Raw genomic sequence first — 24,628 nt, forward strand, 5'->3', positions numbered from 1 at the left:
TTTTGTTTTGGATTTCCAGCATCTGCAGTTTTTTGCTTTTATATAAGAATAGAGAGCATTTGGTTTGGACACCTGATTTACATTCTACTTGATTTTTGACTATTGATGTCAACGGAGCATATGTTTGGGTCCAGTGTTGATTGAGAGTTCAACTCCAATGCATCCCACTCTCCGTAAGCATGTTGGCTTAATGTTAGAGTTAATGAGGAAGGTCAAGAAATAATTTGGTATCTTTTCAAAAAGAGGCAGGAATTGAGTGATACTTGATAAAGTGAGTGGAGGGAGTTGATCTCTGAAAAGAATTTGCTGGGGAACAAAAATGGCTTCTTCCTGTTCCTAAAATTTTTTATCCTTGTTGAATAGATTTCAGGCTGTAAAATAAACCTTACAAAAATATGGTAGTCTACTGCTGAGTTTAAGAATTTCTACATATTGAAAATGTCAGTATGACAATATGAATGGTAAAAAAATTCTCATGCTGCTTTTCCAGGTACATGTCTTGCTACAGACAATAATTATCACAAGCTTCAAGAACAAAGTCTATAGGTGGAATTTTCATTTCAGAGACGAAGTCTGGTGGCAGGAGCAGACTTCGGGGTAACTCATTCAGCTCATTAGTTATGCAGCTGCGAGGAGCACGTCGGATCTCATGGCAGGGCAGGTAGGAAGTGGCCAACCCCACTGTCACCTCACAAGCTCACACGTCCTAGCATCATATTTAAATAGCACCTGGATAGCCAATCATTCACTGTAGGCCAGGACCTCCTGATTCCATTAAAGAAAATGTTGAAGAGAAGGCAGAAACCTCTGGCCCATGGTTCAGCAATGCCTCCCTGGAGATTCTCCTGCAAGCTGTCAAGGAAAGATGGGAAAGTCCTCTTTTGGAGGGTTGGGAGCAGGAGGCCCTCCCTGCTGGCCACATCAGCCTGGGAGGAGGTCACCAGTGTGGTGAGCGCAGGTAGGGTCCAAAGAAGGACCACCCTACAGTGCAGGAAATAGACTAATGATCTCATCTGGTCCGTTAGGGTAAGTCAAACTTCTACTCATTGCAAACTCACACTGTCATAAGAGTATCAGGTAGTGTGAGGATTAGAGTCCACAAGGATTTTGTTTTAATTCATTTACGGGATGTGGATGTCACTGGCTGGGCCAGCATTTATTACCCATCCCTAGTTGCCCTTGAGAAGGTGATGGTGAGCTTCCTTCTTGAACCGCTGCAGTCCCTGTGGTGTAGGTACATCCACAGTGCTGTTAGGAAGGGAGTTCCAGGATTTTGACTCAGCAACAGTGAAGAAATGGCGATATATTTCCAAGTCAGGATGGCGACTGGCTTGCAGGGAAACTTTCAGGTGGTGATGTTCCCATGTATTTGCTGCTCTTGTCCTTCTAGATGGTAGTGGTTGTGGTTTTGGAAGGTGCTGTCAAAGGAGCCTTGATAAGTTGCTACAGTTCATCCTGTATGTGGTGTACACTGTGCGTCGGTAGTGGAGCAAGGTGGATGTTGAAGGTGATGGATTGTTACCAGTCAAGTGGGCTGCTTTGCGTGGATGGTATCAAGCTTCTTGAGTGTTGTTGGAGCTGCACTCATCCAGGCAAGTGGAGAATATTCCATCACACTCCTGACTTGTGCCTTGTAGATGGTGGACAGGCTTTGAGGAGTCAGGAGGCGAGTTACTCGCCACAGGATTCCCAGCTTCTGACCAGCTTTTGTAGCCATAGTATTTACATGGCTAATCCAGTTCAGTTTCTGCTCAATGGTAACCCCCAGAGCATTGATAGTGGGGGATTCAACGATGGTAATGCTGTTGAATATCATGGGGAGATGGTCAGATTCTCTCATGCTGGAGGTGGTCATTGCCTGGGACTTGTGTTGCTTGCCAATTATCAGCCTAAGCCTGAATGTTGTCCGGGTCTTTTGCATATGGGCATGGATAGCTTCAGTAACTGAGGAGTCATGAATCCTGCTGAACATTGTGCAATCATCAGCGATCATCCCCAATTCTGACCTTATGATGGAAGGAAGGTCATTGATGAAGCAGCTAAAGATGATTGGGTCTTGCACACTATGCTGAGGAACTCCTGCAGTGATGTCCAGGGATTGAGATAATTGACCTCCAACAACTTCAACCATTTTCCTTTGTGCTAGGTATGACTCCAACCAGCAGAGAATTCTCCCCTGATTCCCACTGACTTCAGTTTCAGCTCGAGCTCTTTGATACCACACTCGTTCAAATGCTACCTTGATGTCAAGGACAGTCACTCTTACCTCACCTCTGGAGTTCTGCTGTTTTGTCCATGTTTGAACCAAGGCTGTAATGAGGAGCTGAATGGCCCTGGTGGTAGCCAAGCTGAGTGTCAGTGAGCAGGTTATTGCTGAGTAAGCGCCGCTTGATAGCACAATAGGTGACACCTCCCATCACCCTGCTCATGGTTACGAGTACACTGATGAGGCAGTGAATGGCTGGGTCCTGACTTTTGTGAACAAACCTGATAGCCACTTTAACAACACCATCTCATCTAAGATCCTGCACAAAGGTGTCTTAATCACTTACTGGGGAGAGCTGAGCACACACAGCAGGAATGCAACCTTCTGAACTGCTCTTTCATCCATCGTGCTCACACTCAATCTGTCTGTCTTTATGCAAGACAAAATAGTCCACAACAGGGGGGAGAGACAAGATGGAAGGTGGGACACTGGAGCTCAGGACCCTCACCCAATACAAGGAGCAGGCTGCAGAGTTGGCGGCGGAGGACACAGACCATGCCTGCGTCGAAGGCAAGATCGGCCTCCCCCAACAACCTTGCAAGGAAGCATCCATTATACAGAGACAACGTTCAGACAATGACTGAGTGATGTGTAATGTTTGAGCCAGCCTAGGCAGTCACTCATTCTTTCTTTTCTCCATTCCAGGTAGCAGCAGGAAAATGGGAGGACATCACCCTCCACAATAGAAGACCCCAACTCACAGGCCACCTCGGAGAAGGAGGAAGAGGGTCCCACATCTGTTAAGCCATGACTGTGTTTACCTGCACCCTCCACCACTGCAGAGACACACACTTTGGTCGATCCTAGATCTAGAAGAGGCTTGTGTTCACAATCTGGTGATCACCTCACCTACACAAGTCCACAGCTGGTAGAAGCAATGACAGCCAACATCTCTGGAACTCGGAGGACTTCTGGAGACCAGGCCCCTGCAGAGTCCGAGTCTGATGACAAGCCTCTGCAATAGGCCCTATGACAAATGTTTGAGATGTGAAGAGAGGTAGGGTAACGTCAGGCAGAGTTGTCAGAGGCCATCAACAGACTGGGACAAGGGATGGAGGAGTCCGGCCGCATTCTGTCTGATACCGTAGCTCCAGCATGTGAGAGCATCGAAGTCACCATTGGAAGGGTGGTGGCCGCCCTGGAGACCCAGGTCCAGCAGTTTCAGCAGGATTTGTGTTCGGAGCTGCACTCCATCGCTCTAGCCATGGGTGGGATCCAACAGTGGCTAGTCGGGAGGGGTACATGGGAACCTCGACTTTCCTCCAGGTGCCCCTTCTCCTCAAGGAGTCAGGGACTGCTCCTTGGGCACTCAGAGGGAAGAGGAGCACCAGCCATGTGCATTGGGGGCACCCAACCAGAACATTCCAAAGGTGCCATGCCACTCTACACCCCCCACCACCCCCCCAACCCCCAGCTGCCATGAACAGGATTCCAAACTCATTTCCTGCAGTCGGGAAACTGATGTTTTGCCTCCCGCCGAATCTTGCTCCCCCTGCCTGCCATGATTCCCACTGCTGGTGGGAGCAGAAAATTCCACTCTATGTTTTGGGACACACCCTCTCAAGGACGATTAGGAATGAGCAATAAACACTGGCCTAGCCAGCGACACCCAGGTTCCATGAATGAATAAAAAAAACATTGAAAATGAGCACGCTTAAGAATTCTGTGGAAGTATACATATAATTGTTCACTCTGCTATGATTGTGGCATACAGTATTGTAAACAATGATAATAACAATACACTTCATGAAGCATAAAGTTATTATACTGGGAAAAGTGATGTGAAGCAGCCTGTGAGGTAGGTTTGTGAAACAGAACAATGTAATGATTCCTACCTCCACTGCCAACCTTTTAAATAGATTTTAGTATCAACATGATGGCATGTCTGTGCAGGTACAAAGGCAAAATTAATTTAAAAGTACAAAACATAGGAAACACAAAGCAATCTATCAAAACAATAATTTTGTACTTACATGCACTGAATTAAAAATTAAGAATAAATGAGTAGTTATTAAGAGCAGTCTATGTAAACATAATGTCAGCAGTAGAAGTGGCTCCTTTCTATGGAAACGCTAAAAGAAAATCCAAGCAAATCTGCCAATTTTTTTTACCCTTTTGTTCTTTCTGGAACTTGCATTACTTGAAAATAGTCTTTTTTCCCCGTATCTTTTTATCGATAGTCTTAAAACTTTTCAGAAAAGGAACAAACTCCAAGGGATGAAGACTCCTTGAAGGTCAGTTTTTGGAGACCTATGGAGGTATGGGGTAGGATTTCCTGTTGGAGTTATACTGGTCCCTACCATTTTGTGGATTTTCCTCCAGAAGTTTGGGAAACATAGAATACGTTCCAGTCTCCCACCCTGGCAGTGACTCAAAGCCTGCAAGATGTAGCCATGGCACTGAACATCCATCTGATCCAACTGCCAGCAGATGTTGTGACGCTGAGACATTATTGGTCACAGTCCAGGCAGCAGAATCTGCTAACTCTCATGATGGCAGGATCTTGCTGGGCTCTGCTCACCTCTCCTGGGGGATCCTTATCAATTACTCCAGGCAGCCGACACTGAGACGCTCAAGACATCCCTCCAGTGATGCAGTCAGCTGTTTTCCAATACAAGAGATTGCAGTTGTGACCCAGAGGACTTCAGAGGCCCATGGCCCCTCAGTCTGACATCAGTAGCCCCTCCCCTCCCAACTCTTTGATCTGAACAAAGCTGTCAAATGCCGTAGCAGGACAGTGGCCAAAAGGCTTATCTTGGCAGAAGGGTGAAGTGTAGTGCCTATAGACAGTAGTGTGAGCATCAACACTAGGATGGCATTGCCAATGGTAGTCAAAATTACAACAGGCCTCAAACTCTGTGCCTGTAGTTCCTTTCAGGCTTCCACTAGAAGCATTTATAACACAGTATAAGACAATTTGCAGTATACAGCTATGTCAAACAGATCACAAATGGATTATTCAGTCAGTTCAATTTATTACTTTTTCTAATGAACAAAAAAAGCAGGTTGACATCCATTGCTGGGTTCCCCAAAGTACAGGGGACATTAATGATGCCCATGTGGTCATTGAGGTCCCTGGACAACACAACTGCTTTGCATACATGAACCAATGCAAATGCTAATACGCACTGGATCATGGATATCAACACCCATTTCCCAGACATGAATCATGATAATTTCATGCTATGATAAACACTTGAACCACACTTGATAATGCTGTGCCAGCGATGAGACTGCTGCCTCTAAAGGTACCCTCACAGCCAACCAAAATGATGATACTAGAAAATAATTAGACAAGGCAGCCATACTATCTCAGCCAGGACTATCTCAATCAGGAAGCAAAAAAGCAACATCAAACACATGGACACCCAGCAACAAGCTACCCCATTTAGCTTTGCTACAGATGAAGCATCTATAAAGAACATTTGAATTGTGGATTTGAATTAGGTATTGGTTTATCATTTCATCCAAAAAGCAGCACCTTCAACGGTGCAGCACTCCCTCAAAACTGCCCTGAAATATTGGCACAGCTTGTGTCCTCAAGTCTCTGAAATGTGGTTTAAAACCATGACTTTCAGATTTAGACACCAATGTTGCCGATGCTGCCTCTGAATGAAGTTTAGCATCTAATTAAGGGACATAACCGCTGAAGGCATCTGCATGAGGACATGTATGTCAAGAATTTAACTCCAGTAGTCTGGAAGCGCAGGAAAATTTCGGGCTGGATTTTACGCGACCGCCCCCCTCCGCCATCGAGGGGGGTTTGGGGGTGGGGGAAGTCTTGTAAAATCCAGTAGTTGGCCTTTCCACCATCTACTCACCCATCTCCAACCTTTCTGATATTTTAAAGGGGAGGGTGAGACATTGGGTGGCCCACCCACCCTTGGGCCTATGGAGGCCCTTAAGTGGTCAATTAAAGGCCTTTACCCGCTGTGGCAGAGGCCAATGCCATGTAGGAATCCCAGCATCTTCAGCTGCATGGGCTGGTGCCAGACAATGGAGAGGGGGTACCTCCTTTGCAGATCCCCTGTGCCATTGGAGGATTTCCTCCCACCCTCATGTCATTCCCCCCCTTTAGCCCTGCCCTAGCTTCTTGAACCTGGCTGACCATCCCCCTCACCCCCACCTCACTGAGACACCCAAGCCCGGACTTGCCTGGGTTCCTAGACGTGGTGGTCTACCTGTAGTCACTGCCCTGGGCAATGCTCCTGTTTGGCACTGCTGGGAACTACAGAGCTATGGGCCAATCCAATTAGCTGGGAGCTCTCTAAGGTGGGACTCCCCCAGAGAAAGGGAAGGAAGTCTCACCTTAAAGCAATTAGCACTGCTCCCAGTGTTAAATGGCTCTGGGGTGGCTGCTGGGATTGTGGGCAGACTTTCGCCCAATGTTTTAGCCAGGGACGTGGGCAGGGACCGCAGCACCCTATAAAATCCAGCCCTTAGAGAAAATGATGCAAACTGCAGTAACCCTTGTTCAATAAATAATACTTACCTAAGGAAGTGCAGCTGAATCAGGTTTCATATAAACATCAGCTTGTCGTTGCTCTGTTCAAAACCTAGTAAAGCACTCTCAGCTAAACTGCATCTGTTTGATGTTGTAAATGACTTTGATATGATTATTTTGTCTCTTATTAAGTCAGAGAGCTTCAGAACAAGAAAAGGGCTTATTGATATAACTATCCAAATATAAATGAAATGTTCACATTCAGTGCTTGTGGAAGACAGAAATTGCTGATGGAAGTAGGGATGAATTTTTTGAGGGTTTGAATTCTTCCGCCAGCTTTTCCGGGCATCTTTATTTCTGATGTGTGGTTCTTCATGGCAACAGAGAGTGTGTATTTCAAAATTACATATAACCAGCCTGCAATTCTACATTCAGTATCTTAATGGACATATCATGGTAGAAAATGTTTTGCGGATTCTTCAGGAATAACAATTCATCTATAATTACCAGCCGGTGAAGCTTGAATGTTTAGAAGTGAAAAAAGTTTCCTATCTTTGTCAGAAACACAGCCATTTTTTTCTCCATGATATTCGGGAAATTTTAACAAAATGTATGAATTTCATTATGGGTGGAGAGTGAAATCCAGAAAAAATGTGAGTGCATCGGAAAGCTGGCTCTTACCCGCTGCTCTCAGGATTTCACAGCATTGCAGGATAGAGTCAGGCTCACCAACTCTGGAAGCAAGGCGTACGTGGCCACAGGAGCAGGTGAGTATTGAGGTGGGCAGGTTAGAAAGTCTGCCTATGTTCTCTAGGACTTCATCCCTGTTATTTTAGAAGTTGTTAGGTCCTCTAGCCCCCGCCCCTCACACTCCCTCATGCTCCACCCACCTCCCATGTCCCTTCTACCCTTCATGCCATGTCCTTAGCCACTCTCTCAGTATTCTCAGTATTCGCAGACCTCAGAAGCCACGTGGAGATAAGAAAAGAATAACTTCGAACAATCAAATACGGCTCTCATTCCTACACACTTGATAGTGAAAAAAATTCCCATTCATAAAAGCTTTCAAATCTCTTCACTTATAAAAACAGGCAAACTTCTATTCATGGCCCAAATCAAAGACAGCTAATCCTTTACTAGCCTCTTTAAGCTGTCAGTCAAGCTGCGAACTTAGAACTGCCAACTGACACAATTGTAGCTTTTGAAACTCAGCCAAGCATTCATAATGACATAGTATTAGCCCTTAGGGAAGTGTTAACAAAGAGCTCTATGGAAACTGCATGAACAGATGCTTTTATCTTTTTCTAATCTATGCCTGTCAATCAAAAAATGTTCAGCTGAGCAGTTATTTTAACTTCCATTGACAACTGCAGCCTTTTTTTTTACGTTTAAAAAGCAGGGCATTTTAAAAACTTTGGATCATGAGGTTACACAGGAATTATCCTCTCTTCAAGAGCATGTACATCTACTCTATCAAATTCATGACTCCCAAACTGTGGGTCAAAATCCCAAACAGCCAGAATGGGATCCCAACAATGAGTTAAACTGGCCCTGCTGAGTTCGGGTTTCAGTCCAGTGTGAGTAGCACTTCCTTCCTGCTGGCAAAAATTGGATGTGTCAGAAATTGGGGCAGGACTTCCTGCACCTGGGTCCTGCCCACCATTTTTAATGGTCTGTGAAAATCCGGACCTTGGGAGGGGCTTCACATATTTTAATAGTGCTACATACACTTTGGAGGTTTGGAGATCTGATCTTCGCTTTTAAGCTCCGATCAATCAAATCAGCATGGGTACTCCATATACTGCTACGAAAGCAAAATACTGTGGATGCTGGAAATCAGAAATAAAAACTGAAAATGCTGGTAACACTCAGCAGGTCAGACAGTATCTGTGTGGAGAGAAACAGTGTTAATGTTTCAGGTCAGTAGCATTTCATCAGTAGCATGTGGGGTACTAACTGAGAAGGAGGCAATGAGTGTAAAGCGGATACATTTTGAGCCCAATGTCTACTTCTATGTTTCCTTTCACCATAATTCCTCTCATAGCCTGTTGTAAGGTTGTTTGGTGTCTCACTAAGAGGTCTGGAGGCTTTTATGTTTGAAGATAAACTGGTATTGGTAACCCGTAACTAAATAAATATTATATTATATATATATCTCCAAGGTACCGTGCTGCATTGGTGCTGTCTCCATGTTGGCTCCTTCCATACTCTGCTCTACACACGACCTACCATCATGTGACACTTTACATCATACCATGGGCGATACTGTTCTCCAGTCCCAATTAACCCTTGTTCTGCCCCAATACCCTTATACTACACCTCCTTTCAAGTCCTTACCTAAATATATTTCAAATACAACCTTTACTTTACTTGCTTCTCCCTGCCTCAAGCCTCTGTCTTTACAAATTCTGGAAACTTGACAATTCTTCCAGATCTTGTTCTGTCACATTTTAAAGAATGGTAGTCTCAGTTGTTCTGGGCTGACTTTGTCGGTTTGGCATTGAAATTGTAGTACTCAGTTTTTCCGGTACTTGGCTATCTCTATTTGATCCCTTTTTTGTGCTCTTTCAAGTTGCATTTCTCTTTATCAACAACTCGTCACCAAGGATTTGTCCCATTCCTTCCAAAGGGAATGTTCACTCCATTCATTCCTAGATGGACTGAGATTTTCTTTTTCCATGAGGTCTGCCATATTCTCCCTGGACATTGACATTTCAAACATTGACATTTCAAAACTAGAATCTTCATTTCCACTTGTTGTACAATTTAACCCAATGGTTGTTTACTCTGTTATTTTCTCATTCTTTTTCAAGCCTATTAATCTTTTCATTTAACTCAGCAACTACTCTGCCGAATTTAGTTTTCTTTGGGCAGGTTTTTGGGGTCGTCGGGTGGATGTGGCGGGCAGGCCCGGGAGCAACCAGGAAACTGTCCACCGCCCGCGATCGGCCCCTGACTACGATTTCCCGTTGGGCTGGCCAATTAACAGCCAGCCAGCATGAAAGGTGCGCTGAGAAGCTCAGCGCTGCCGAGGTGGGAGTGGGAGGAGAGCAAGTGCAAAATTCTGCGCATGTGCAGGGGAGCCCACACTGAAAGCTCCCTGAAGGCAGGGAGCTGCCTCAGGGAGCTGAACAATTTTAAAATCAAAAAGGAAGGTTTTTAAAATCTGAAAAATGTCCCAACATGGGACTCACTCACAATAACATAAACGGAGTAAAAATAGTGCCAAGAAATTTATATTTACTTTTTATTTAATTGTGGAAATCTCATCCAGTTCCTGGATAAGTTTCCTAAAAAATCAAAAGGCCACCTGGCTTATTCGCCCTCCAGCCAACCGTAAGGTTGGACCGGCAGCGAAAAATAACTTTTAATTAATGGATTAATGGCCCTAATAGATCTTTTAATTGTTGGCAGGCGTGCTGCTGACTCTCGGGTGTGCCTGCCGACCGAAATATTACGCGGGTGCGCGATCACTTCGGGACGCTCGCCTGACATCATCACGTGCTGTTTTACGCCCGATTAGGTTGGGTGCACACCCACCCGTGGGACATAAAAACCTACCCTTTGTTTCAGGGTTATATGCTTTTAAAGTCTGGATTTGCTTTTCCATACTGCGCTTATCATCTTCCATGTTCTTCAGATTGGATCGAAATTCAAGAATTTCACAATGAAGTTCCAACATTTCATCAAACTCATCTTCCGTCCATGCAAGTTCATTCTCTACATTAAACAGCTTTTCATTAGCAGAGTCTGGTTTGTGTGTGCTATCCTTCAAGCTCACATTCTTTAATTTTACTTCTGCTAATTGTTTCAGAGACTCTTCACGCTACTTTGTGAGAACTTCTTCATTCTCTTGCAACTGTTCAACTTTTTCTTGACATTCTCATTTCCTGATTTTCATTTCAGCCATGCCTTTTTTCAATAATTCAACGTTTGAGGCATCCAGTGGTTTTTCTTCTAGTCCCTTGAGCTTCAGCGTCGGATTTACATTTTTCCAATCTTATTTCTGTCTTTTCATTCTCTGTCTGCAGCAGAGCTTTGTCCTTGCCCTTCATTTTAGTTTCACTGTTGGCCAGGTCTTTCTCCGGAAAAGGCTTAACTTTTTTTCAGTTCTGCAATCGTGCTACTCTTGGTTTCATTATCTGCTTGCAGTTTGGAAAATTCTATAGCTTTTTCTTTCAATGCCTCCTCTTTTCCATTCAGCTGGTTCTTCAGCGTTTCGGTCTCTTTCTTGGACCTAATGGTTTCTTCCTAGGATATTAAACATTGCTGAGTCTTCTGTGCCAACTGGTTCTTCAAATCGTTCACAGTGTCATTAAATTCATTTTGCTTCTTTCCAAAATTCTCCAGAGAAACAAACTTTGACCTTAGGGATCCTTGTAGCATCTGAAGGTCATTCACCAAGTTTTCCTTTTCTTTGTGAAGCTCGATTACTTTGTTTTGATTTTTCTTGTCATTTAACAGAGTCTCCTCAGATTTCTTCTCCTGTTCTTCCATTTGCTTTTCAAGACAGTCTTCATTTCTTCATGCTGATGAAGGGTTATGTGCTCATTTTATATTTGATCTGAAGGACAATCAGCTGTTCTTTCAACTGTTTATTTTCTTGTTAACATCTTGCCAACTCACACTGTGCTTCAGTGCATTGCTTTGTTGCTATTGATAGTTCCAATGCATCTTTTTCTGAAGTATTATTTAACATCTTTTTTTAGCTCCTCATGTTTCTCCATGGGCATGTATTGATTCTTCAAAGAGTCTTTCGGGGCAGCAACTTCTTTGGGTACCCTTTCTGCCTGCTGTGTGCCTGGCTATTTTCCTGGTTGATTTCTTCCAACTCAGCTTTGATATGAATATTTTCCCATGTAATAGCTTCATTTTCTTTTTGAGCGCTTTGTTTCTTTTGGGTCACCTCAGATAGCTTTCCTTCATTCACATCCATCAGCTCGTTCCACACTGCCACCTGCTGTTGCAGTTTGGGCACTGTCAGCTTTTTTAAAAAAACTCTATTTTTAAGACTTTCAGTGCTTCTCTGCCTCTTCCTTCTTCTGCACTAAACTCTTGGGCTCATGCACTTCATTGCACTGACATGGTCTGTCACCATCTTGTGCCTTGCCTAGGTATTGTCTCCCATGGCTTGGGGTTGCCTCCCTCCCTTGGCTTGGGGTCTCCTGTCTCCCTTGGGCTGGGGTCTCCTGTCTCCCTTGGCTTGGGGTCTCGTGTCTCCCTTGGCCTGGGGTCTCCTGTCTCCCTTGTTTGGGGTATTCTTTCACTATTGGTGTTTTGTTGGGGGTGTTCTAGACCTTTTTTTAAGGTCTGCGCTCTCCACAGCATGGAGCTTAAAATACTGCCCAAGGCTTTTAATACCTCACCAAATGTGGTTGAGGTATTATACATTGTTTTAGGATTACTTTATCCACCAATGCACCAAACAAGTATAAAACATATTAACTTGTATTTTTTCTGATTTCTTGCATAATCCACATGTACTCTTGTAATCTAAAATTTTTCTCCTCCAAGACACTTAATTTTAGATCTGGTTTAGCCTTTCTTTAATCTAAATTGGTCTGATAGTTATTATTTATTATCCACGGCCATTTTTCAAAACAGGTAATTACCACTTTAACTTTTTTTTCTCTTCAAGATGGCTCTGCAGCTGCTGCTTTTTTCCTCTCTTTGTTCTTCCCACTATGTCAGGTTTTGGTGGTTCCCACTGTGCAGTCAGGGCTGTTTTGTCAAACTAATCGATTCATCAGGAAACATCAAGCTAAGTCTTTTGGACCAGCTACTTACCCCCCAAAGCCTGGGGATCAACTGGAAGGCAATTTTTTAAGTTTGCCTGCCATTTTTTTAAAAACTTTTTCTTCCCATCAGTCCAGCTCGGCCACCACTTGTTATAGTGTCGGCTGTGGACCCGTTGCTGCAGTTTTCTTGCAGCTGCAGTCTGGGCATGCATATCCTGATTGCTGCCTATTTTGAAAGGTAATTTCAGCTTTTTTATTGTATTTTGTTCACCCTTTTGTGATCTGGCCAGCTCCTTTGACTTTGCCACTCCACCTGATCAGATCTGGCTTTTCATCTGCACAGTGGATTCTTCTGCTGCATTTCAGCCTTTTTTCCCTTTTTTGAATTTTGCTCAGCCTTTATTGATGTAGCTAGGTCCATTGACTCTGCGTTCAATCAGGTCTGGCAATGGATCTCCACGTGCCCTGATGCAGTCCTTCAGCCTCCATGTCTGCAATGGAGATTTTTAGACAATCTCCAACAGCCTTCAATTTAGGCACTCTTCACTCAGGCCAGGATTCAGTTTCTTTAGTTCTTCATGCTTTGAGAGTCTGGGTTCTTTCTCCAGCTTCTCTGGGGTTTTGAAGTCCATCCTTCACTACCACTATGTTGTAAGTTTGTTTGGTGTTTCACTGAGAGGTCTGGAGATTTGCATGGTTGAACATAAACTGTTTATTGGTAACCCATAATTATGCACATATCCAATTATGTACATATCCATGCATGTGTGCTGTCTCCATGCTGGCTCCTTACAGACTCTACTCTACACACAGTCTACTATGATTTGACTCTTTACATTATACCATGGGCAGTACTGTCGTGAGCGCTGCCGGGACTGCAAGCAGGCCCAAGAAGAAGCATATGGATCCCAGAGCCAGATAAGCCTGGGTGGGGTCTTGGGTGGGGAGATAATACTGTTGGCATGGGCAGTCAGGCAGGAGTGGGCAGGTCGTCTTTTTACAAAACTTTTAAAAGGGCAGAAAGGAAATTGAGGTATTATCTTCATTGGGGCCCCTTTGCACATCGGGGTCAGCCCCCTACAGGGCTTCCTTTCTTCCTATCCACCTCTCCTACAAAACACACCACCCCTACACCCCCTCCCCCTCCCACCCCCCCTCCATAAATTGCCCAAACTCTCCCCACCCAAGGCCCCACCCAGACTTATCTGGCTCCAGGATCCATATGCTTCTTCTTGGGCCTGCTTGCAGTCCCGGCTAGCGCTAACTAATGTGCTCTTGGTGCGGCCAGGACTGCTGGAGCTGCCAGCCAATCGGGCTGACCAGCAGTTCCTGAGGGTGGGGCTTCTAACTGAGGGGAGGAACCTGCCTCAGTTACACAAAGGTGACAAGGTTTAAATCAGGGACCTTGAAAGAAAGGGTATCATTGTCTGGAGAGACGATGATCAACCAAGGTTATACATGATACATACCCGGGCAGGCACAATCAGGCAGAACCATGTGCCCTGATGCAGTCCTTCAGCCTCCATGTCTGCGATGTCTCGAGATACATTTAAGCAAATCAGATGGAGACAACCAAGTGCTGGAAACACAGGATATTATGATTTCAACTTCAAGCCAACAAAGCTTGCCCAAAGTAATTGAGCATAGGACTCTTTGAAACGTAACCAGAACAAGATCTGGAAAAATTGTTAAACTACCAGACCATCTGAATTTATAAAGTTGGAGACTTGGGGTGGTGGGGAGGAGAAGGGGTAGTACTTAAAGAAAGATTGTACTGTAAATATGCTGGGTAAAGATTTGAGGGGGACTTGTGGGACTGGAGAACAGTACCGCCCACAGTATGATGTAGAGACACATAATAGTAGACAGGAAGCAGGGTTGTATGGAGAGAGTCAAGGCGAATGAAGTCAGCTCCTAGTTTGGACTATACTTTGTACTTATGTAATAGTTATGTGTTATCAATAAAAACTACATTTCAACCTTACAAGTCTCTGAACCTCTTAGTGGGATCCACAAACAAACCCTTACAACAGGGCTATCTTATGAGGGAAGGTTGGACAGACTGGCCCTGTACCCATTGGAATTTAGAAGAACGAGAGGGAGTCCAGGGGGAGAAAGGAATGTGGAGAGGGGAGGGAGTAAGGGTGGAGGAAGAAGTAAGGGTAGGAGGAAGGAGTCGTCCGGCATGTTCAGCAGCGTGAGCAGCCAATAAGGTGAGAAGGCCAGAAATCAGTTTCACAACATCGTGAAACAGTTTGCAATCGTCCGCTTAGCCCATCAATGGCAGGCCACGTTTCCGGCCATCGGACGTCAGGAACCTCATTGCAATATATCTGCATATATTTAAAAGTCCAGCCTGCCAGAATCATCCCCCCTACACTGGATCGTCTGCCCACGTCAGCGGGAAAACATGACATGCAGAACACATCTTGAAGAGTGTGACGTGCAGAAGTCAGGGCTTACCGCCAGGGCCTTGCTCACATCGTGGACATCGAGGAGCTGAAGATGCTGGAGCCTGACAGCTATGGCACACTGGAGGAACATCCATGGCATGCTGGGTGGATTCTCATGGACATGCTCTGCAATGACGGGGCTCACAGAAGCTGGAAAGTCACCGTTGAGGGTCTGCTTACAACAGATGATAGTCAAGGGGGTGGAGGGGAAGGTCCAGCTGTGTTTAGGAGAGGAAGATGTACCAGGTGTGGGAGAGGAATGCCTAGGATCGACTGGGAGAGGAAGAGGTGTCAGGGGGGGTGAGGTTGGTGGGAGGAAACAAAGGTGTCGGGGGAGAGGTTGGGGGGAGGGAGTATGGGGTAACAGGGAAAAGACGACAACTGGGGAGGTAGTTGTAAGGGGTTTGGAAGGTGTAAGGGAAGGAGTTCGGAGGGGGGAAGGTGTGTGGAGAGGGGAGGGATCCAGGAGGCAGAAGGAGTGCAGAGAGGATAGGGAGTCCAGGGAGAGGAAGGAGTGTGGAGAGGGGAGGGAGTCCGGGGGGAGAAAGGAATGTGGAGAGGGGAGGGAGTAAGGGTGGAGGAAGAAGTGAGGGTACGAGGATGGAGTCGTCAAGGGGGAAGGAGTAATGCTGGAGAAAGAAGTAAGGGCGTCTGAAGGAGTCGGAGAGAGGGAAGGAGTAAGGCTGGAGTAAGTAAGGCTGGAGGAAGAAGTCAGGAGGGGGGAGGGACTAAGGGTGGCGAATGAAGTAAGGGTGTCCGAAGGAGTCAGGATGGGGGAAGGACACGGGATGGGTAATCCAGGGGGCGTGGGGGAGGACTAAGGTGGGAGAGACCAGGGTGCGGGGGGAAGAAGCTTCGAGGGGGAAGAGGTTCCAAGCGGGGAACAGGTCCAGAGAGGGGGATGTCCAGGGTGAGAAAGGAAGGGCTCTGATGAGTCCATGACTGCTTCCTGAGGAGCAAACTGATGATGGGCATGGTACGAGGGAATGGTGAGAATAACCGAGGACAGAGTGAGGCGGTAGGGTGGGAGCGTGAGGGGTCGACGATATCGGTGGAAGGGACGGTGGGGGTAGTTGGTAGGGACTCGGAGGTAGACACAGACCTTGGGGGTGGAAAGGAGGAGGTCAGGGAGGTTATCGTGGATGGGGGTGGGATTTTCCGGAAGGAAGGGAATGTGCATGTTCACTTGGACATCCCTGAAGCAAAAGGGTTGTGGCTCGAAGGTCACGGAGGGGAAATGGAAGGTGATGCCGGGGGTTCAACAGTGATGGGGAAAAGAAATGGGTGACTGGGGAGGGGAAAGGATGGGAGAGTAAATGAAATGCTGCATCACCAACATGCTGTCTAAATCGAAAGTGAAACGAGTCTTGGTGCACGAGATCAGGTGCTGCATGGGAGTGTGATCAGTGGGTGTGCGGAGATGCAGGTCAGCTCAGATGAAAACTAAGAGCAAACCCCAGAAGGCAGCTTTGAAAATGCTCAGGACATTGAGGTGAGTATGACACAGGAAGGATCCGCGTGCATGGAAGAGTGTTTGCACGAGGCTCCGAAAGGCCCTGCCACACCACCCTCCCTCAGCTGATGAATCAGTGCTCCTCCATGTTGCACACCATTTGGAGGAAGCACTGAGGGTGGCAAGGGTGCATAATGTACTCTGGATGGAGGACTTCAATGTCCATCACCAAGAGTGGCTCATTTGTACCACTACGGACCGAGCTGGCCGAGTCCTAAAGGACATAGCTGCTAGACTGGGTCTGTGGCAGGTGGTGAGGGAACCAACAAGAGGGAAAAACATACTTGACCTCATCCTCACCAACCTGCCTACTGCAGATGCATTTGTCCATGACAGTATTGGTAGGAGTGACCACCACACAGTCATTGTGGAGACGAAGTCCCACTTTCACATTGAGGATACCCTCCATTGTGTTGTGTGGCATTACCACCGTACTAAATGGTATAGATTTCAAACAGATCTAGCAACTGAAGACTGGGCAACTATGAGGCGCTGTGGGCCATCAGCAGCAGCAGAATTATACTCGAACACAATCTGTAACCAGATGGCCCGGCATATCCCCCACTCTACCATTACCATCATGCGAGGGGATCAACCCTGGTTCAATGAAGAGTGCAAGAGGGCATGCCAGGAGCAGCATCAGGCATACCCAAAAATGAAGTGTCAACCTGGTGAAGTTATAACACAGGACTACTTGCATGCCAAACAGCATAAGCAGCAAGTGATAGACAGAATTAAGCGATCCCACAATCAACAGATCAGATCTAAGCTCTGCAGTCCTGTCACATCCAGTTGTTAATGGCGTTCAACAATTAAACAACTCACTGGAGGGGGAGGCTCCACAAATATCCCCATCCTCAATGATGGGGGAGCCCAGCACATCAGTGCAAAAGATAAGGCTGAAGCATTTGCTACAATCTTCAGCCAGAAGTGCCGAGTGGATGGTCCATCCTCCGGAGGTCCCCAGCATCACAGATGCCAGTCTCCGGTCAATTTGATTCACTCCATGTGATTTCAAGAAACAGCTGAAGGCACTGAATACTGCAAAGGCTAAGGGCCATGACAATATTCCAGCAATAGTACTGGAGACTTGTGCCCCAGAACTTGCCGCGCCTTTAGCCAAGCTGTTCCAGTACAGCTACAACACTGGCATCTACCCAGCTGTGTAGCAAATTGCCCAGGTATGTCCCGTACACAAAAAGCAGAACAAATCCAACCCAACCAATTACCGCCCCATCAGTCTACTCTCCATCATCAGTAAAGTAATAGGAGGGGTCATCAACAGTGCTATCTAGCAGCACTTGCTTAGCAATAACCAACTCACTGATGCCCAGTTTGGGTTCTGCCAGGGCCACTCAGCTCCTGCCCTCAATACAGCCTTGGTTTAAACATGGACAAAACAGCTGAACTCCCAAAGTGAGGTGAGAGTGACTGACCTTGACACCAAGGTCGCATTTGACTGTGTGTGGCATCAAGGAGCCCTAGCAAAACTGGAGTCAATGGGAATCAGGGGGAAAACTCTCCACTGGTTGGAGTCATACCTAGCACACAGGTTGTGGTTTTTGGAGGCCAGTCATCTCAGCTACAGGGTATCACTGCAGGAGTTCCTCAGGGTAGTGTCCTAGGCCCAATCATCTTCAGCTGCTTCATCAATGACTTTCCTTCCATCAGAAGGTCAGAAGTGGGGATGCTCGCTAATGATTGCACAATGTTCAACACCATTCACGACTCCTCAGATACTGAAGCAGTCCATGTCCAAATGCAGCAAGACCTGGACAATATCCAGGCTTGGGCTGACAAGTGGCAAGTGACACTTGTGCCACAAAAGTGATAGGCAATGACCATCTCCAACAAGACAGAATCTAACCATTGCCCCTTGACGTTCAATGGCATTACAATCACTGAATCCCCCACTATCAACATCCTGGGGTTATCATTGACCAAAAACTGAACTGGACTAGCCATATAAATACTGTGGCTACAAGAGCAGGTCAGAGGCTAGGAATTGGGCAACGAATAAAAAGCCCAAAGCCTGTTCACCATCTACAAGGCACAAGTCAGGAGTGCGATGGAATACTCCCCACTTGCCTAGATGAGTGCAGCTCCCACCACACTCAAGAAGCTTGACACCATCCAGGACAAAGCAGCCCACTTGACTGACATCACATCCACAAACATTCATTCCCTCCACCACTGACTCATAGCAGCAGCAGTGTGTACCATCTATAAGATGCACTGCAGGAATTCACCAAGGCTCCTTCACCAGCACCTTTCAAACCCACAATCACTACCATCTAGATGGACAAGGGCAGCAGACACATGGGAACACCACCACCTGGAAGTTCCTCTCCAAGTCACTCACCATCCTGACTTGGAAATATATTGCCGTTCCTTCACTGTCGCTGGGTCAAAATCCTGGAACTCCCTTCCTAACAGCACTGTGGATGTACCTACATCACATGGACTGCAGTGGTTCAAAGAAGGCAGCTCACCACCACCTTCTCAAGGGCAACTAGGGATGGGCAATAAATGCTGGCCCAGCCAGTGAAGCCCACATCCCATGAATTAATTTTAAAAAACACACACACTTCTTCCTCCAGAATTATTTGCTGGCCAGCTGCTCCTCCTGCAGTGCCAGAGGATGAGGTTGAGGTGCTCACAGGCAAAGAGGACTCAGAGGGAGAGAACAGCCTCTGAGATTACTTATTGGATGACCCATGGGTGTACAACTGCCGCTCCTCCTCCCTTAGGGTGCCCAGGGGTCCGGCCTGACTCCTTGTGGGAAAGGAACACCTGGAGGGACATCGAGCTGCCCTGTTTCCCTCTCGCGTCGCCACTGCAGGAACTCACCCATGTCTCCCACGATGGAGTGCAGGTACACAACTCCACGTTCTGCTGGACCAGGGTCTCCATGGCATCTGCCATTCTTCCCATGGAGGCCTCATCAGAGAGCAGGTGGACACACTCCTCCGACTCACGAGCCACTCTATTGAGGGCTTCCCACAGCTCTGTGTGATGTTCCCCCACCTTCTGCTGACTCGCAACGATGAGTTGGAAAGCCAAATACAGTGGTTCATCATCTAACTCGGACCTCACAGATGCCTTTTCCCCAGCAGTCTTCCGAGTGCTGGGAAGCTTGGACGCACCTGCCTCCTCCTGCTGCGGACATGTGTCCGTGCAGTGACCACCAGATTGTGCTCTAGATCTAGGTCCCATCGAGGTGTGTCTCTGCGTTGGTGGAGGGTGTGGGTAGCGCTGTGACGGGTCTTCCAGGCTGCTTATTTCCAGCTCTTTAATGGAGGAGGTGTCCTCTTGGCTGGAGTTGAGGACGTGGATGGAGCTGAGGGACTGGCTGGGTGAGGGTGTTGATTGCTTGGCAGAGCTCCCTGTGGACCGCAATAGAGATAATTAGTGCATGGCAGCAGAGTCAAAAGCAGGAGAGAGAGCACTCACAGTTACATTGGGAGAGAGATGATGTGGTGCAGGATCTTCACGTGGGTATTCGCCGCTGACCTCACCATCACTACAGGCGCGGTCCACGTCCTCACCAGTCAGTGCGATGGCACACTCCTCAAAGTGAGAGAGAGGCCTAATGTGGGCCACTCCACCCCAGGTCGGGGACCTCTCACTGCAGATGTGAGCAGGCTTCTCCTGCATGGAAACAGATGGAGCGAGTATGAGCAGGACTCATGGCACTGCATAGAATGTTTGTGTGGTGAGCGCTACCATGGACAGGATGGGGACGTGAGCTCGAGACAATATGGCCTGATGGAGATGTGAGGGTGTGTGTGAGAGTTAGTGGTGTTGTCCCTTGAGGTGTGAGATCCCTGTAGATGTGTGGCAGGTGTGTGAGTTGAGAGTGATGAGAAGAGTGACTTACCCTGGCGGAACAGATGAGACCATCATCCTGTTGTGGCACTGAGTGGCTGTCCTCTTTTGCAGGGCATTGGCACTGACTACCGCTGCCACCACCTCCATGCTGGATTAGTGATGCTGCTGCCTATCCTGTGGCCAGAGCAGGTGTAGGGAAATCACAATGGGCCTCCGCAGAGTCCAACACAAGCTTCAATGATAGCTTCTCATCTTTCCCCTGGGAACCCTGCACCCGTTTGTCTGCATACTGATTTTTGTAACTTCAGACCTCAGCATTATACTCCATTTTTAACAGTAGAGAATATTTGTGAAGCAGGGCATGCCTGTCTATGCTCAGTTACAGAGGAGGCAGGTTGATATTTTGGATGGAGGCCTTTCATTGGCAAATTTGAAGGTAGCTTTCAGCCCCAAGTTGGGTCATCCTCTTTTCGAGTGCCTTCTGCAGCTAACCTACCAACTTGTCAATATCAATAGAAGTCATTACCCACAGGCACCTATGGTGTTATTGAATTAGTCCCAATTGTTCCCCTTGTTAGTCTAAAGGTTACAATCACAACAGCATCTGCCAGCTTCTTAGATGAGAAGATTTGAGAGGTCTCCCGATTGTGAGGAGCAAATTCCCGGATGAGTGTAACTCCAACAGCACCCAAAAAGCTTGACACCATCCAGGACAAAGCAGCCCGCTTGATTGGCACCAGATCCACAAACATTCACTCTCTCCACCACTGACGCACAGTAACAGCAGTGTGTACCATCTACAAGATGCATTGCAGGAATTCACTAAGGCTCCTTCACCAGCACCTTCCAAACCCATAACCACTATCATCTAGAAGGACAATGGCAGCAGATAAATGGAAACACCACCACCTGGAAGTTACACCCAAGTCACTCACCATCCTGACTTGGAAATATGTCACCGTTCCTTCACTGCGGCTTGGTCAAAATCCTGGGACTCCCTTCCTAACAGCACTGTGGGTGTACCTACACCACATGGACTGCAGCAGTTCAAGGATGCAGCTCACCACCACCTTCTCAAGGGCAACTAGCGACAGGCAATAAATGCTGGCCCAGCCAGCAAAGCCCACATCTTGGGATTGTGGGAATCTTGAGCTTGGTGGTTTATACCTATCAAGTTGCCATGGTAAACAATTAGTTTCTCTAAACCACAGGACTCTCCCTGCTTCCACATAACTTTCCCTTTTTATGATAAGCTGTAGACTTTTAAGAGCTGATCACATGCTAGATTTTGCAATCACTAGCCAAGTGTCCTGTGGGCCAAGTGTTCTAGGCAAGTTTGCCTGTGGCTGTTCAAATTAGAGGGAAGGCATCGATCACAATATTCAATGTGGCATGTTCCCTGAGCTATAGACACAGGTGAGCTGACAGTAAAATGGACAGGATTGCAAAATCATGTCTTATATGTAAAGTAACTTCATTACATTTCAAAATAGCAGTTTCACTTTAAAAATAAGAGCTTTAAGGGGAGAATTAACCTGCACTTTTGTTCATCTTTTATGGTCAGTTTTTGTGATTTTGATATATTACCATGTTGTGGTGGTACACAGTCCTACTTTCAAAAGAAAATTAAGATTCTGAATTTACTCTTTTTGTAGAATGCTACAGCATCCATTATTTATCACATTTAAATTTATTCAGCAAATGTTTTTTGGCCTTTTTAAGGATTAAGAAGTGCTGTGAATACAAATAATGCACTGCTGATGCGATTGAAAGTTATAGTTGATCTTACCTCCTAAACTACTGATGTCTCGTTTAGTAGATTAGTACCAGTAGTCTGAAGGTTGCAATCACAACATCATTTCAACTTTCTTAAATAAGAAGGTTTTCTGATTGTGAAAGGTAGAGAAGGGAGTTTTTTTTTTTATTAATCCACGGGATGTGGGCTTCGCTGGCTGGACCAGCATTTATTGCCTATCGCTAGTTGCCCTTGAGAAGGTGGTGGTGAGCTGCCTTCTTGAAATGCTGCAGTCCATGTCGTGTAGGTACACCCACAGTGCTGTTAGGAAGGGAGTTCCAGGATTTTGACCCAGCCGCAGTGAAGGAATGGTGAAATATTTCCAAGTCAGGATGGTGAGTGACTTCGGGGGAAATTCCAGGTGGTGATGTTCCCATGTGTCTGCTGCCCTTGTCCTTCTAGATGATAGTGGTTATGGGTTTGGAAGGTGCTGGTGAAGGAGCCTTGGTGAATTCCTGCAATGCATCTTGTAGATGGTACACACTGCTGCTACTGTGCGTCAGTGGTGGAGGGAGTGAATGTTTGTGGATCTGATGCCAATCAAGCAGGCTGCTTTGTCCTGGATGGTGTCAAGCCTCTTGAGTGCTGTTGGAGCTACACTCATCTGGGCAAGTGGGGAGTATTCCATCACACCCCTGACTTGTGCCTTGTAGATGGTAAATACACTTCGTGGAGTCAGGAGGTGAGTTACTTTTTGCAGATCCTGCCTTGCACCTGTCTGGTTAAACGTGCCTGATCCTTCTGATTAGGCTCTATGATCCATTTATAGTGAGCACCTAGTTTATTGAGCCTCTGTTGAGGAGGATCATCCTGTTTATCATCCTCCCAACAAAAAAACAGAAAAGTCCGTGGGAGCAGCTGTTGCTCTGAGTGAATGCTGTTTCCAACACCCAAAGAGCGTGGCTACAAATTTACAAGAAGTTTAGAGACCTCACCAGATGAACAAAGGTAAGACTATCCATCATTACCTTAAACCAAGTTCAGATACATATTGCCACAAAGATTTCCACCACCTCCACCCCTCCACCAATCAGTGCCTTATAGCCCTTTTAATGTTTAGCAGACTACGGGTTGCAACTACAATCTATACAGAGGTTAAATACATAACAATTTGTGGATAGAATAAGCGAGTGAAATAAACCACAAAAATGATGGTGTTCATCCTGAGCTTCAGTGAAGCATTCAGATTCACCTTGATCCACTCCATCTTTGTTGTCAGGCCTCTTCCGACTAAGGCACTTTACAGCCTTCCGGGCTGAATATTGAATTCAACAACTTTAGATCTTAAACTCCCCCTCCCCCCATCCCCACCCCGCTTCTCCCCCCTCCCCCTTTTTTTCAATAATTTATATAGATTCTTCTTTCCCCACCTATTTCCATTATTTTTAAATCTAAAACTAAAACCTTGTTAGTCTTTCCACCCCACCCCCACTAGAGCTGTACTTTGAGTGTCCTGTCTTCCATTCTTAATTAGCACTTTTCTTAGACAAATATCACCACCTTCAACACCTCTTTGATCCTTTTGTCTGTGACATCTTTTGATTATCTGCTCCTATCACTGCTTGCTTATCTCCACAATCACCACACCCTCAACTTCTCTCTCCCCCCGCCCCTCCACCTTAAACCAGCTTATATTTCTCCTTTCTCCTAACTATGCTTCAGTTCTGCCGAAGGGCCGTGAAGGCTCGAAACGTTAACTGATTTCTTCTCCACTGATGCTGCCAGACCTGCTGAGTTTTTCCAGGTAATTCTGTTTTTGTTTTGGATTTCCAGCATCCGCAGTAGCTTTTAGCTTTTTGTTTTTATCTCAAGATAATATGTGTGGTATGATCAAAATATAAACTATAATGACCTTGTTCAGGCTTGGTGTAAAGATTTCCCCCCTTCTGATACCATGTGCTGCAAGATGAGCACCTGTCATGTTGAAACGCTTGAAAAACACATATAATCATGCTCAAATGTTCATCCTATATTCCTGTTTAGGTGAGTTTAATGCATGGTTTTGAACGAGCATGCTAACTTATATTCCTTTTCTGTTTCCATAGAAAGAACCAGCCACAGATTCCAGTGATGACATGCTATCAAAGGCACATTCTTAGGGATAAGATTGGCAAACCTCTCGGATTTTCCTGAGGTCTCCAGAAATTGAAGATTAATCTCCTAGGCTCTGCTGCAAACAACCAGGTTGGGGGAACTGGTGGTGGGAAGGGTTGCCCAACCTAATCTGTACCTTGACAAGAGGTGTTTCTCAACTTGAGGTGTGTTCAATCAAGACATAGATTGTTTTTGGATTCGGAGCTAATAGCTACTGGAGTGGGGCAGCGGATGAGAGACTTCACAGGCTTGGGCAAGTGATCAGGCCAACCAGTTCTCTGTGGTTAACTGCAGCCAGGTATCAGTGTAACTGTAGCCAGTTCTCCATATAACCACAGTCAGCCATCTGTGTGACCACAGCAAGCTATTCGCTCTTTAATTTCCACTGGAGGAAAGCTGCAGTCAAACTTCTTGTTCCATAATAAATGAGTTTCTAGAACCTCAGTGCTTAAACCTATTGTGTCATGCGATGAAACTTGCCAGAATACATCCAA

This window comes from Cetorhinus maximus, chromosome 3 (assembly GCF_964194155.1).
Source record: "Cetorhinus maximus chromosome 3, sCetMax3.hap1.1, whole genome shotgun sequence".
Lineage (NCBI taxonomy): Eukaryota > Metazoa > Chordata > Chondrichthyes > Lamniformes > Cetorhinidae > Cetorhinus > Cetorhinus maximus.